Below are 14,714 nucleotides of genomic sequence, written 5' to 3'. Positions count from 1 at the left end.
GATAAGGGTCTTTCCTATATGAAGCTGTCCTTCATGGCCACAGCATCGTGCCTGCCTCCCAGACATGGATCTATGAAGTTGAAGGGTTTTTTTGCTTATAAAATGCACACATCCCTTATAGCTAAAAATTAGACCATACCATTTCAATCTAATGACGCTTTATTAATAGAGAGAGCATACAGAGGTATATATAACTAAAAGGTGGTATCATCACTTATGCAACTTTCGTAGCTGTTTCCTCAGACTGTTACTCACCAAACAGAGGAGTAATATTGCCTGACTGAGCAAAGTCAGTGATCAGGTCTGCTGGGTATCCTGAGATCCAGCTCACGATGACAGAGCCATAAACTCCTTTTCTGGTGATGACAGCCTGGCCTGTCCCTGCTATAATGTCTGTAAGTCGTAAAATCACAGATTCAAAGCCAACCTGTGGAAACATAATGGATTTTGTTATAGAAAATGGAATAAAAGTGGACAATAACATATATGAAAGAGTACTATATTTTGTAAGGTAGGCATCTTAACAGTAGTTACACATGCATATAAATATATGTATGTACATGTCTATCTATGTTTGTGTATATACATATATATAAATACTTTCTTCACAACTCTTCAACATTTCTAAATCTTAGACTTCTGAGAATTAGATATCAGGGAAAAAAAGGAACCAGTATGAATGACATTTTGGTACTGAAAACACTGACTATAGCATTTTGTGTCTGTCATTCAAAAGGAAAACAAACCAACCTGCCCTTAATGCTCACATGCAATGGCTGTGGTACCATACAGATACACACAGGTCTAAAATAAAGTATTATTTGTCTATCCAGTGAAAGTAAGTTGTTGTCACATTACATTGTTCACAAAAACATTCTTGATAGTATGATGTACTTTTCTTTCTTTGACCAAAAAATGGGAATGAAAAGATAATTCACACATTCTAAAATGATAAGTGGATGTATGGTAGTAAACGATGTTTACAGAAAGACCATTTGAATTAAGTTCAATTCCAAATTGAAAGACAAAACAGTGTGTCAAGAGAATTAAAATCATTACATAAAGACTTCAATAAAATTTAAGAGACAAAAACTCAGCATGCTGTTGTCTTTGCTTGCCACATAAAAAGGGAACTGTAGCACATATGCCATATTGGAACAGGTATAGTATATTTTTTCTGTCTCATACAAAGCAGACAAATGGAAAATTCCCCACTCAGTGATTAGTCAAAGGTACTGTCAACTGCACTAAAACGCAGCATGACCTCCACTTCTTTTTGCACATGAGACTGCATGCATGCTCTTATCTACTTTGGGGCTGCTGTACTTAAAGGAATAACATCGTCCAGAACTAGCTATTTTCCTCTAAGTCTCAGAACTTCCACTTCATGTAAACAAAAGTATAAGTAAATCATCATATTTATGCTATTTACATTTTATAGATGAAGAGACCTTTTCAAACTGCATTTACACATCTCTATATGAATTTGTATCAGAGAAAAGACAATATACAGTACAAGTAATAACTGGAACAGTCTTGTTGGTCATTAAATTGGTTGCAATGATGAAAACTTTAAGGAGCAAACTGAATTCTTATAGCGGCTGCCTTTTGTAATGAAGTGTACCTTCCTTCTGCGGTAGAAAATTACACTGCAGTCAGTCTACTGACCTGTGAATTGGCAGCTTCCTCAGGAACAAGCAGAATGGCTGACTTCGCTTTTCCTAATATTTTGGCACATCCTTGGCACTTGTCCCAACCAGGCTTACGTTAGTCAGTTCCAGGGTAAAATTCAAGCCCAGTACAATAAACGCCTTTGAGAGGAAGAATGCAATTAAAATGGTGGCAATGGAATTCCACTGAAAACACGATAACCACCAGTTCAAAGAGTTAAGTGGCAGAAAAATCAGCAGATTTTGTTGTTTGCATGAAAAAGCAGTGTTTTCAAGTCAAGCGTTTTGTTGATTATCTTTCTATAAAGAAACACAGTTAAAACAGCAATATTGTGATTGTAATTTACCAGCAGTTAATGGAAAGATGAGTTTATAGAGCAAGTATTGCCATTTTACTGAACTGTATCTAACATAGTGGGTCTCAGCTTGATCTTAACTCTTAGGGTTAGTAAGAATATTTGAATACATAAAATAACAAAATATTGAACTGATAGTAACACAAAGCAATGATGGAAGGAAACACTGGATATTTGAACGCATGCATAGAGTGATTTTGCAGTTATTACCTGAAAATGTGATATTTGAACCCACTTCTAGTCCATAAATAGGAAATTCATTATACCAAAACTCTCTTTTCTGCTTCTTGGCAGTGGACAGTATTGAGAGTTTAGTATCTTATTCCAGCACATTTGTATTGTGATGAACACAAATGGAAACAATAGATACCACGTGACTTAAAAGGATAATACAGACCTGGTTGCTTATTGGCACTTTTTTCACTCCAAAGCTGGCACCGTCTTTTATTGTAAATACAATGTAAGACAATGTAAGTGATGATTCTAAAATGTCTGATTCTTACCTTTACATATGGCTGAAAAAGAGTAAATTGTGCGGATCTCAAAGAAAGCTCACTATGAAAGTCTGGTCTCTCCTGTTCTCCCATCAAAAGCACAGGAGCAGAGGGAGAGAGAAAGCAAGACAAGCACTCCAGTGCTGGTTTTCTGTTTTTTTCACTGACCAGGGGAGACTGAATCTGACTCTACAAATCACAACTACTAGAGCTGAGCCCTTGCTAAACTCAGTCTAAAAGGCGACATTTCAAAATTTGAGAAATACGCAATTGAAAGGCACAGAATAAGATCTCCCTCCATGCATTGATACAGAGGATTATTTCAGATTATAATGTTGATTAGGAAGAGAGTGAGAATACCGTTATGTTTCCCATGGTGCCCTGGATTCGTCTGACAAACAGTGTAATACCTTGTGGCCCTTCCACTGCAGAGGGTTCTGTGAAGTTTTTCTCAGTTAACGATTCAGGAGCAAACTGTACCATTCTGTTGGGATCACCAAACTTCTGTATCTTTAAGGAAGTAATTGAATAAAAAAAAATTAAACAATCAGAAATGTAAAGTGAATAGTATTCTTGTTTGAAACATTGAGATTTTCATTGCTAGATGCTATAGGGAATGTATCAATTAGTTATTCCTCTTGAGTTTTCTCTTCTTAAGAAGACTCAAGAGTACATCGGTATTTAGAAGAGAGTCTGAGAGAGTCTGCTCTCTAATAGGTCATTTCCCAACTTATACTGGAACCTGGGGTTGTTCCTGCCCAGACACAAGACTCTACACTTGCCCTTGTTCTATTTCATTAAATTGCTCCCTGCCCAACTCTCCAGCCTGTCCAGGTCTCCCAATGGCAGCACAGCTTCCAGGGTCAGCCACTCCTCTCAGCTTGGTGTCATCAGCAAACTTGCTGACAGTCACTCTGTTCCCTCATCCAAGTCATTGATGAATATATTGAATAATACAGGCCCCAGTACTGACTCTTGAGGGACTGCACTAGATACAGGCCCCAACTGGACTCTGCCCCGTTGACCACGACCATCAAACCCATGTAGTAGGGGAGGCAAAAGAAAAAGAGGCAAATTACAAGCTATTCAATCATTATGATTACCCTTCAAAGCTTTGCAGGATAAATACCAATAACAGAGATCTCAAGAGGAAGAAAAGCAATAATGACTTACTATTAGTGTAATGCTGTTTGCCTTAGGATCTAGTTCTGCTTCACCTTTCATAAGGCTCAGCCTAATAATGAAGATCTCCTGAACTTCAACTTCTTCACGAGGATGGATTTGTAGGTTAATAGTTCTCAGCCCTCCTTCCCCTTCTCCAAAATAGAATGATCCGTTCACAGGGTCACCAATGTCACTATTCGGGGGAGATAAAACCTCTTCTGCATTGGGTCCCAAGATGTCCCAATTAATCTGTGGAAGATACCAGTTAGTTTCAGATTTACAGTAGTGACATATTATAACTGCCTCCCAGGTCGGGGGAAGTGACAGAGTAACACAAGCAACATAAAAATTCTTGCATCTGCTAACAAGCTACATTTAAATATGTGCTCTTTTTACAGAACACAACATATTAATAATTGATTATATGTGGGAAAATATAGAATCCTTTGGAGAAAAATAAACATTAAAAATAGAAATTCTGAAGTGCTAGTTAGCCACAATGCCATTTTATTAAATTCTAGATATTAGTTACAGAAAAGAAAATAAACTGAGGTTTCTGTAGCACGTAACAGGAAATGCACAGGCCAGTTTACTTTTCTCTTCCTTTCACAAGTTGTTTTGAAAAGCTCACCAAATAAGTATCCTGACCAGAAACATTCCCTGGCAAGTGTGATATCAAGACTGAGAACGACAAATATTTTCTGCAATAGAAGTTTTTAATGCCTCCAATCACGATTCACACTTCCTCAGGCTAATTAAAAGCTAGAATATTTTCAAAATTTCCCACAAATTAGATTGGTTTTGAAGGGGTCCTATTCAGCATCTTAAAATTATTATTTTGACACTTAATTGTTTTTCAGTTTTCTTCAATGACTTCTAGGAAAAGGCCAAGAAGACCACGGCAGTTTTCACATGAGGAGAGCAGTAGCTCATGGCCTTTAATGCCAATTTTCCAATCATTTGCCCAGACTGTGGAAGCCTTATCTTGGTTCATATTTATACTTTCACTTTGGCAGTGATACATACAGACTAAAAAAAAGTCTAGAGGCCTCATAGTAAACAATTTACTGAAAATAAAAATAAATTGACCAGCTTCAGGAAGTAATTCAGCTGAGTTCAATTAAATTAGCGGTGGTGCATGAAATTAACTATATTTTCAATGGGATTGGGAGATAGTTCAAAATAAAGTACACCAGACCATAATAAAAGGAGAAAAGCAGGAGGACAAAGAGAAGATCAAAAAAGTAACAATATTTTCTGTTCTTCTGCAACTATACAGAATTCACACTTAATGAAAAGCTGCAACTATCCCATTAGAAATCAGTCACAAGGAAAAAAAGACCTTCTGAGACACACAAGAACAAAAAATTAAAATTATGATTTGTCATTCAACCATGCGTCCAGCTGGATCTGTTTAAAGATATACAGAAGTCATCTCTGTAAGCATACAGCAGAAGATTTCCCCCATTTGCAGAGAATGGTGATATCTGAAATAAAAATATTGTTTTATTTTCCACATGTGCTAAACTTAAAAAAAAAAAAAAACAATCAGCAAAATATTTTATTATTCACAGCAGTACTATTAACACCCAAACTTTCTGATAATCTAGGTAAAAAGAATGTAGTTGTTTGCATAAAATTTAACAGGCACTATGAAACTCCAATAATAGCTTCTTTTCCCTCCCTTTAAATATTTCAGGGCTGCAGAAATTTGCTTTTCAATTCAAACTCTGCTGACAGGCATACTGCACGTGCTAAAAAACGGTTTCTCAGAAGTAGATTAGTGAATAAATATCTGAAAAAAATAATTACCTTTCTTCATCATCTGTGATAGAGATATAGATAAAAGTCTGCTTCTGGCCACGATAAAAAATGACAGAATCATTATGGATGATGTAGTCAACGTTCGGAAGTGCAGAAATACTTCGAGAAAGGAAATCGGCTGTTACATCGCCATACGTTCCACGCTTTCTCACAACAGGAATCATGAATAATCCAGCAACCTCTTGCACGTCAAGAAAAATTGGGAAAAAAAGTTATTTTATTTCAAAATTTGTGAGAGAGCCACAGGCTTATCCTCTAAACCATAGTGAAAACCTCTGGTAAACTTACCCTGTAGAAGGATATACTGTGGATCAAATTCTATGATGCCTTCTGCATTATCACTTTTTGCTATAGTGACTCGTACTGTGGAGATATTTCCTATTACTGGGGGTTAATCTATCTGTAGATCATTTTCCTTTACGGTGAAATCAAATCCACTTGCAAGAACATAAAAAGAAATATTACATTAAAAAAAAATCTTGCAAAAGTATTGTAATGCAAGTATGACAATTTTCAATTACCACAAATACTTTTATTTTCTGACAGTTACCACTGAAGATTTTTGGTCATAGATATTGTTGTGCACGGAAGAAATGTTACCAGCACTGTGAAGCTTGAATTTTAATCTATTAAGTCACTATTAAGATCTTTACCATAACCTCTTCAGAGCAATAACGTGTCTGCAGTTCTGATTTACTTCCCCGTGTTGGGAGGCATCTTGAGCTGTATTTTTACCCAGAGCACTTTATAGTTTCTTTGTGCATATAGCCCAAAGTTGGCAGCTGAAAACTGAGCTGTCTTTCTGCTTTTCAGGAAAGAGACATGCAAAACAGAAGGGAAATGGGACTTACGGGTAGCACCCAGAGGTAATTTGGTTTTGAAGGCAGAAAGATACGAGAATAGTACTATGAGATCACTTGAGAAATGTTCTGTGTGCTGCTTGTCTAAAAAGCTAGAGGCTAATCCTACTCATGACATTGTCGGTGAACTGAAGCATGGCAAGAAATTGTCTATACCATGATCTAGTACATGTTCTAAACTGGTGCTGCACAAAGCATCCCTTTGTCTGTTGGGATTCTCAGGGCAGCATGAGAATCTGTTTTCTTGCTTCTATTTGCTGTTTCACTAAGGGAAAGTGTTGTAATACTTTTTCTCCAATTCTGTTAGAAGGTATGGTAACATTGTGATTTCTTCATCTTGTTTTCAGCTGACTGAATGCAGTGAAAGAATTGCATCTTGTTTCAACTAAGACCCAGTGCTGCTTTGGTTATGCTGATCATCGTGACAATGTACCGAATTTCAGTTCAAGCACCAATCCTGAACTGAATCCTGAAAAGCACAAAGCATCTTCAAATATAATTGACTGCCTTCCCCTATTCCTTTGATTAGAATCCTCTTTCCTTTAATGAATCTATGTTGTAAATAATTGGAAGACATATCTAAAGCTCCTCAGCAATACTGAAAAGACACCTACGTAGTATGTTCTGCCCTTCTTAAAAAACAAGCATCTAATTTTAAAAATACTTATGATTTTAGAAGTGATAATGAAATGCAGCATTCAATTAATTCTTGCCAAATGTGGAGCCTCATAGCTTTTGAAACAGAGCTGTTTTGGATAAATGAGTGATGTACTCACCTAATAAGAGCAGTCCCATTATAATTTCCTGAAGGTTCTCCAATCAGAACATGCTGGGATGAATGTGCTATCCCAATCACCCCAGAAGCTCCTTCATCACCCACAACAATGATGGTTGCAACACCTATGAAGAGAACAAAAGCTTCTCATGGTAAAACAAAGCTAACTAGTGAGGTATTTTTTTAGCATGTTTGGTGACACAAATGGTTAAGCACCAGCTTCCCGGGGAGCCCATGGAATCCCCAACCTTGGAGATATTCAGAATGTCAGTAGACAAGGCATTCAGTGACCTGATCTCATTGTGAAGGCAATTCAACAAGGTGACCCCCCTAGATGGTCTCTTACAAACGAAATTATTCTATGCTTCTTACAGGTCTGAACCTGGTTTTGGTTTCTGCTTGTTTTTGTTAAACAATTCTTTACAGACAATGTTGATTAGCTGAACACAAAAGTCTACACCAACACTTGATTTAGACGGAAAAAATACGATCTAAAATTCTCTTTGATTTCTTCAGATAAGAAAAAAACTGAGGGAAAAATACTGACCTCCTTTTGTCACAGGAGCTCTGCTAGCTCGTTTCTTCTCTGTTGTTTCTGGGGGGAGTTGGGTTTTATTTACGGGGGGGACGTTTGAGTCGATTCATGTGAAGATACACAATGCTGCACTAGCTTTTAAGAAATGTGTATTTTTTTCAGACCACTTCACTTCTTCACAGAATATCAGTTCTAACTATAACATTCAGCACATATTCGGCTCCTCTCTTTGACTTGTAGAACGAATCCCAAAAGACACATCTCCTTAGGACTCAGGGCGTCTAGCACACAGACAGCCGCGGCGCGAAAGCCGCGCCCACAGGACACAGAACCCGCCGCGCCTCGCCCCGAGCTCCCGCCGAAGCGGCGCCCCGCTCGCCACGCCACCGGCTCTGCTTTTCAACGTCCCCCCGACTAACGGGGGCTGCGCCGCTCCCGGAGGGACCGCCGGACCGGGCACGGGCGCTGCGCCGGAGGGAGACACGGCTCCAGACCGCCAGCCTTCGGCGCACCTGCCCGCAGGGTCACACGCCTCCCGCCAGCTTCGCCAGCTCGGCGGGGGGGAACCGGAGACGAACGCCTCCGCGCCGCGCCGGCAAATCCCGCCCGCCCCGTTCCACCGGCACGGTCACCCCCGCCGCGGCCGCACTCACCTGCCGCCTCTTCCGCCGCTCCGCTCCCGCCAGGCGCTCGTGCTTTGGGCATGCGCGGTAGCGAGACCGCAGCACCCGCCCCTTGCCGCGTCCCGGTTGGCTGCCTGGGACACGTCAATCACCTCTCTCGCCGCCTAGCAGCGCTCGCGAGTCGGGCATGCGCAGTACGGAGACCTCAACGCCCGCCCCTCTGGCAACCTGATAGGCGGACAGAGTGGCGACTGACGTGCCTAGGCAGCCAACCAGCGCTCCGCCCCTCCAGCCCTCCAGCCCTCCCGCGCCAGCAGCCGCGTTGCAAAGGGAACAATAAACCGCGCTCCCCTGCTTTCCGCTGAAAAGGGGGGCGGCTGGGTCCCCGCAGCAGAAAAAACCCTTCCGTCCTGCATTGCCCTTCGCCAGTACAACTGCACAGCTGGGAACTCGGCAACGTCAAGCGGCCGTCTGACAGACGCACACTCGGAACTTGACTCGGCTGGCGATTTTGGCTGGCTTACACACACGGACTTGCACTTCTCTGAGGAAACTAGTTCTTTTTTAAGCACAGCCTCTCCCTGGGGAAGAAAAAACGCCCCCTCCGAGCTCCCAAACACTAGGCAGCCGTGGGGAAACCACCGAAAGCCAAGACCGACAGCAGCAACGTCGAGTGCAATCTGGCTTCAATTCTGATCACGCACTTAATGGCCTCTCCCAGGCCTACCAATGACTGCTCCTTTTCTGGAAGGACAAACTGAACGTCCTAAACTGAAGACTGCACGGAACACAGCTCCACTGGCAGCCAATTCGCCTCTTCTCCGGCTTCCACGGGGAATATCTTGTAGCGTCCTCCAACTCGCAAACGTTCTTCCTCAGTCCACGGCCCCAGACGCGGAAACTCCTGAGCAGCGAGCGGAAACAACCGCGCGGGATTTTCTTCACGGCACCGAGAAGGCGGCGCTGGCAAAAAAGCAAGCCAAAGCGCCTGAACCCGTCTGCCGCCCCCAGCCTGCGGCCAAGAGACTGGGAGCACCCTGCCCGAGGGGCCGCGCACCCCGCAGCTGTACTTGGACGACCGTGTGCGTGAAAGCATGTGTGTCTACAAACGATTGTCTGTCCACATGCGTGTGCCTTGATGCAGGCTCCATTCGTGCTTAAGCTGGAGTGAGTGCACAGCTGCGCCTTTTTTTTGGCAAAGGTCCGCGAGTCGCACGGCGTTGTCCAGTCCTGCATTTCTCACGCGGACAGATGCACGGGAGCTCTGCTAGTAAAGGAGCAAAGACAGTCACAGGCAGAACTGAACGCTGCTCCGAGCTACTTCTCACCCTTGGCAAATGTCTCACAGTGGCGAGAGAAATACCGTTCCGCAGCCGATGGAAAAGAGAAATGAAAGAGATCATGCCTTAATGCGAAAGAGCAACATGGCGTCACTGTGCAAGCTAATCCCTGATCTACAGCTGAAAGTGAGCACTTGTGTGCTTGTCGGAGAGATTATGTCTTTCCTGTGAGTGTCTGGGCGTCTGGGGCAGGTCAGTGTGGCTGGTTCGATAATCAACGTCTAGGATAGCTGCAGAGCGGTCCCTGTTGGTGTGGGGACAGTGTGCCTGTAGGTCAGTCTGTGTTCCTAGCGCATGCTGTATCTATTCGTCACTCCTGACGCGTGTGAGTCCATGTCTTTCTCTCCACAAGCATGTGTGCTGATTTCGTCGCACATGTGCATCTGTGCTAGTGTTGAGCTCAGCGGAGTGTGTCTCTGGACATTGGTGTGCGCTGGCTGTGCCTGTGTGTAACGAATCACAGCCAGGACTTTTCCGGCGAAGAGAAATCAGGGAAATCATCTAGGCAGAGTCAACAAAGGAAAACCGAAGAGGGATTGACGTGTGCTCGACAGAGACGGATTTCCTGCGCTGACATTTCTCAGTAACACGAGAAGAAAGCTGAGCGGTAGATCGACCGGAGAAATGATTCCCTAGACGACATTTAGCGAATGAACTGCATTATGCGCGGCTTTCGGGATTGTGCCTGAAAAGTGCGAAAACCAGCAGAGCCTGTGCTCAAAAGCTGGTGGCTGTGTGACTGCATTGTTGCACCTTCCCGTGTCTGCGAGTGTATAGACGGCTGTTTCACGTTCACACAGAGGCACCTGGTCGGGTTTTTCTTCTGTGCGTGCACATGCGTTTCCGTTGTCTCTTCGGAACAGACGTAGCTCTTTGCATGCTGAACGACGTGGTAAAACGCGTCTGCCTATATTTTGGTTAACAATCGAGGTGCGTGTTCCGTCAGCGACACTTCCGCAGACGATTCCCCAGAGCCAGTTCTGAAAGCCCCGCACACCAGCACTGAATGTGGAACCAAGCAATTGCACAGGTGCGCGCAATCACATATTCTGACGGCCGTCTTTTCTGTCACAGCAGCACGAAGGTATTTGCGTTCAAGCACGTATCAGAAACAATGTGTGGACCGAGGATCTGTTGGTATTTTATCCGTACGGCACGCTTCGTGGTAGCTTACTTGCCGATCGCAGGCTTAGCGGTTTCTATACACGACTCGGTATAGGGAGAGAAAGAGAACGAATGGGAAAACTTGCGTTTTCTGCGCTGGAACCTGTTTGCTACACCTTCTATTTGTCCATGCGAACACACACGATTCCCCACTGAAAACCAAGCAAAAACCTTTCCACAGGCTCCCAGGTATGTGCTTACATGCTTGAAGGTAAACAGGTGTGCATTGATGGTTGTCGTACTGCATCACGCATACGTGGCTGCACGAGAATATTCTTTTGGAGGGTACGTGCAGATACGTCCCTGTACTTGGACGACCGTGTGCGTGAAAGCATGTGTGTATACAAAGGATTGTCTGTCCACATGCGTGTGCCTTTTTGCAGGCTCCATTCGTGCTTAAGCTGGAGTGAGTGCACAGCTGCACCGTGTTTTGGCAAAGCTCCGCGTGTTGTATGACGTTGCCCAGTCCTGCATTTCTCACGCGGACAGATACACGGGAGCTCTGCTAGTAAAGGAGCAAAGACAGTCGCAGGCAAATCTGAATGCTGCTCTGAACTACTTTTCACCTATGGCAAATGCTTCACAGTGGCCCGAGGAAAGGAGCTCAGCAGCCGATCTACAAGAGAAACGAAACAGATCATTCCTTAACGCGAAAGAGCAACAGGGCGTCACTGTGCAAGCTTCTCCCTGATCTACAGCTGAGAGCGAACACTTGTGTGATGGTCGGAGAGATTGTGTCTTGCCTGTAAGTGTCTGGGAGTTTGGGGCAGGTCAGTGTGGCTGGTTCGATAATCAACGTCTAGGATAGCTGCAGAGCGGTCCCTGTTGGTGTGGGGACAGTGTGCCTGTAGGTCAGTCTGTGTTCCTAGCAAGTGCTGTATCGATCCGTCGCTCCACACGCGCGTGAGACCATGTCTTTCTCTCCACAAGCATGTGTGCTGATTTCGTCACACATGTGCATCTGTGCTAGTGTCGAGCTCAGCGGAGTGTGTCTCTGGACACTTGGTGTGCGTTGGCTGTGCCTGTGTGTAACACAGTACAGCCACGACTGCCTCGGTGAAGAGAGACCAGGGAAATCATCTAGGCAGAGTCAACAAAGGAAAACCGAAGAGAGATTGACGTGTGCTCGACAGAGACGGATTTCCTGCGCTGACATTTCTCAGTAAAACGAGAAGAAAGCTGAGCGGTAGATCGACCGGAGAAATGGTTCCCTAGACAACATTTAGCGAATGAACTGAATTGTGCGCAGCTTTCGGGATTGTGCCTGAAAAGTGCGAAAACCAGGAGAGCCTGCGCTCAAAAGCTGGTGGCTGTGTGACTGCATTGATGCACCTTCCCGTGTCTGCGATTGTAAAGACGGCTGTTTCACGTTCACACAAATGCATCTAGTCGGGTTTTTCTTCTGTGCGTGCACACGCGTTTCCGTTGTCTCTTCGGAACAGACGTAGCTCTTTGCATGCTGAACGACGTGGTAAAACGCGTCTGCCTATATTTTGGTTAACAATAGAGGGTGCGTGTTCCGTCAGCGGCATTTCCACAGACGACTCCGCAGAGCCAGTTCCGAAAGCTCCGCACACCAGGACTGAATGTATAACCAAGCAATTGCACAGGTGCACGCAGTCACATATTCTGACGGACGTTTTTTATGGCACAGTAGCACGAAGGTATTTGCGTTCAGGCACGTATCAGAAACAATGTGTGGACGGAGGATCTCTTGGTATTTTCTCCGTACGGCACGCCTCGTGATAGCTTACTTGCCGATCGCAGGCTTAACGGTTTCTATACACGACTCAGTATAGGGAGAGAAAGAGAGCACATCGGAAAACTTGCGTTTTCTGCGTTGGAGCCTAATTGCTACGCATTGTATTTGTCCATGTGAACACAAACGATTCCCCACTGAAAACCAAGCAGAAACCTTTCCACAAGCTCCCAGGTAGGTGCACCCACCACCTCGCGTACACGAACGCAGCTAGAGAAAAGCACGTACATTTTCACACACTGATGCTTAAGCAAACGCTTGGCCGTACACATGCACATATCCGCAAGCGCGCCCACTCCCATCTATGCACAGAGAGACGTACGCGAAACGTGCTTACATGCTTGAGGGTAAACAGGTGTGCATTGATGGTTGTCGTACTGCATCACGCATCCGTGGCTGCACGAGAATATTCTTTTGGAGGGTACGTGCAGATACGTCCCTGTACTTGGACGACCGTGTGCGTGAAAGCGTGTGTGTCTACAAAGGATTGTCTGTTCACATGCGTGTGCCTTTTTGCAGGCTCCATTCGTGCTTAAGCTGGAGTGAATGCACAGCTGCGCCTTTTTTTTGGCAAAGCTCCGCGTGTTGTATGGCGTTGCCCAGTCCTGCATTTCTCACGCGGACAGATGCACGGGAGCTCTGCTAGTAAAGGAGCAAAGACAGTCACAGGCAGAACTGAGCGCTGCTCCGAGCTACTTCTCACCCTTGGCAAATGTCTCACAGTGGCGAGAGAAATACCGTTCCGCAGCCGATGGAAAAGAGAAATGAAAGAGATCATGCCTTAATGCGAAAGAGCAACATGGCGTCACTGTGCAAGCTAATCCCTGATCTACAGCTGAAAGTGAGCACTTGTGTGCTTGTCGGAGAGATTATGTCTTTCCTGTGAGTGTCTGGGCGTCTGGGGCAGGTCAGTGTGGCTGGTTCGATAATCAACGTCTAGGATAGCTGCAGAGCGGTCCCTGTTGGTGTGGGGACAGTGTGCCTGTAGGTCAGTCTGTGTTCCTAGCGCATGCTGTATCTATTCGTCACTCCTGACGCGTGTGAGTCCATGTCTTTCTCTCCACAAGCATGTGTGCTGATTTCGTCGCACATGTGCATCTGTGCTAGTGTTGAGCTCAGCGGAGTGTGTCTCTGGACATTGGTGTGCGCTGGCTGTGCCTGTGTGTAACGAATCACAGCCAGGACTTTTCCGGCGAAGAGAAATCAGGGAAATCATCTAGGCAGAGTCAACAAAGGAAAACCGAAGAGGGATTGACGTGTGCTCGACAGAGACGGATTTCCTGCGCTGACATTTCTCAGTAACACGAGAAGAAAGCTGAGCGGTAGATCGACCGGAGAAATGATTCCCTAGACGACATTTAGCGAATGAACTGCATTATGCGCGGCTTTCGGGATTGTGCCTGAAAAGTGCGAAAACCAGCAGAGCCTGTGCTCAAAAGCTGGTGGCTGTGTGACTGCATTGTTGCACCTTCCCGTGTCTGCGAGTGTATAGACGGCTGTTTCACGTTCACACAGAGGCACCTGGTCGGGTTTTTCTTCTGTGCGTGCACATGCGTTTCCGTTGTCTCTTCGGAACAGACGTAGCTCTTTGCATGCTGAACGACGTGGTAAAACGCGTCTGCCTATATTTTGGTTAACAATCGAGGTGCGTGTTCCGTCAGCGACACTTCCGCAGACGATTCCCCAGAGCCAGTTCTGAAAGCCCCGCACACCAGCACTGAATGTGGAACCAAGCAATTGCACAGGTGCGCGCAATCACATATTCTGACGGCCGTCTTTTCTGTCACAGCAGCACGAAGGTATTTGCGTTCAAGCACGTATCAGAAACAATGTGTGGACCGAGGATCTGTTGGTATTTTATCCGTACGGCACGCTTCGTGGTAGCTTACTTGCCGATCGCAGGCTTAGCGGTTTCTATACACGACTCGGTATAGGGAGAGAAAGAGAACGAATGGGAAAACTTGCGTTTTCTGCGCTGGAACCTGTTTGCTACACCTTCTATTTGTCCATGCGAACACACACGATTCCCCACTGAAAACCAAGCAAAAACCTTTCCACAGGCTCCCAGGTATGTGCTTACATGCTTGAAGGTAAACAGGTGTGCATTGATGGTTGTCGTACTGCATCACGCATACGTGGCTGCACGAGAA

Source organism: Nesoenas mayeri, assembly GCF_963082525.1.
Source record: "Nesoenas mayeri genome assembly, contig: SCAFFOLD_40, whole genome shotgun sequence".
NCBI classification, from domain to species: domain Eukaryota; kingdom Metazoa; phylum Chordata; class Aves; order Columbiformes; family Columbidae; genus Nesoenas; species Nesoenas mayeri.
Note: the sequence above shows the minus strand (reverse complement) of the source record.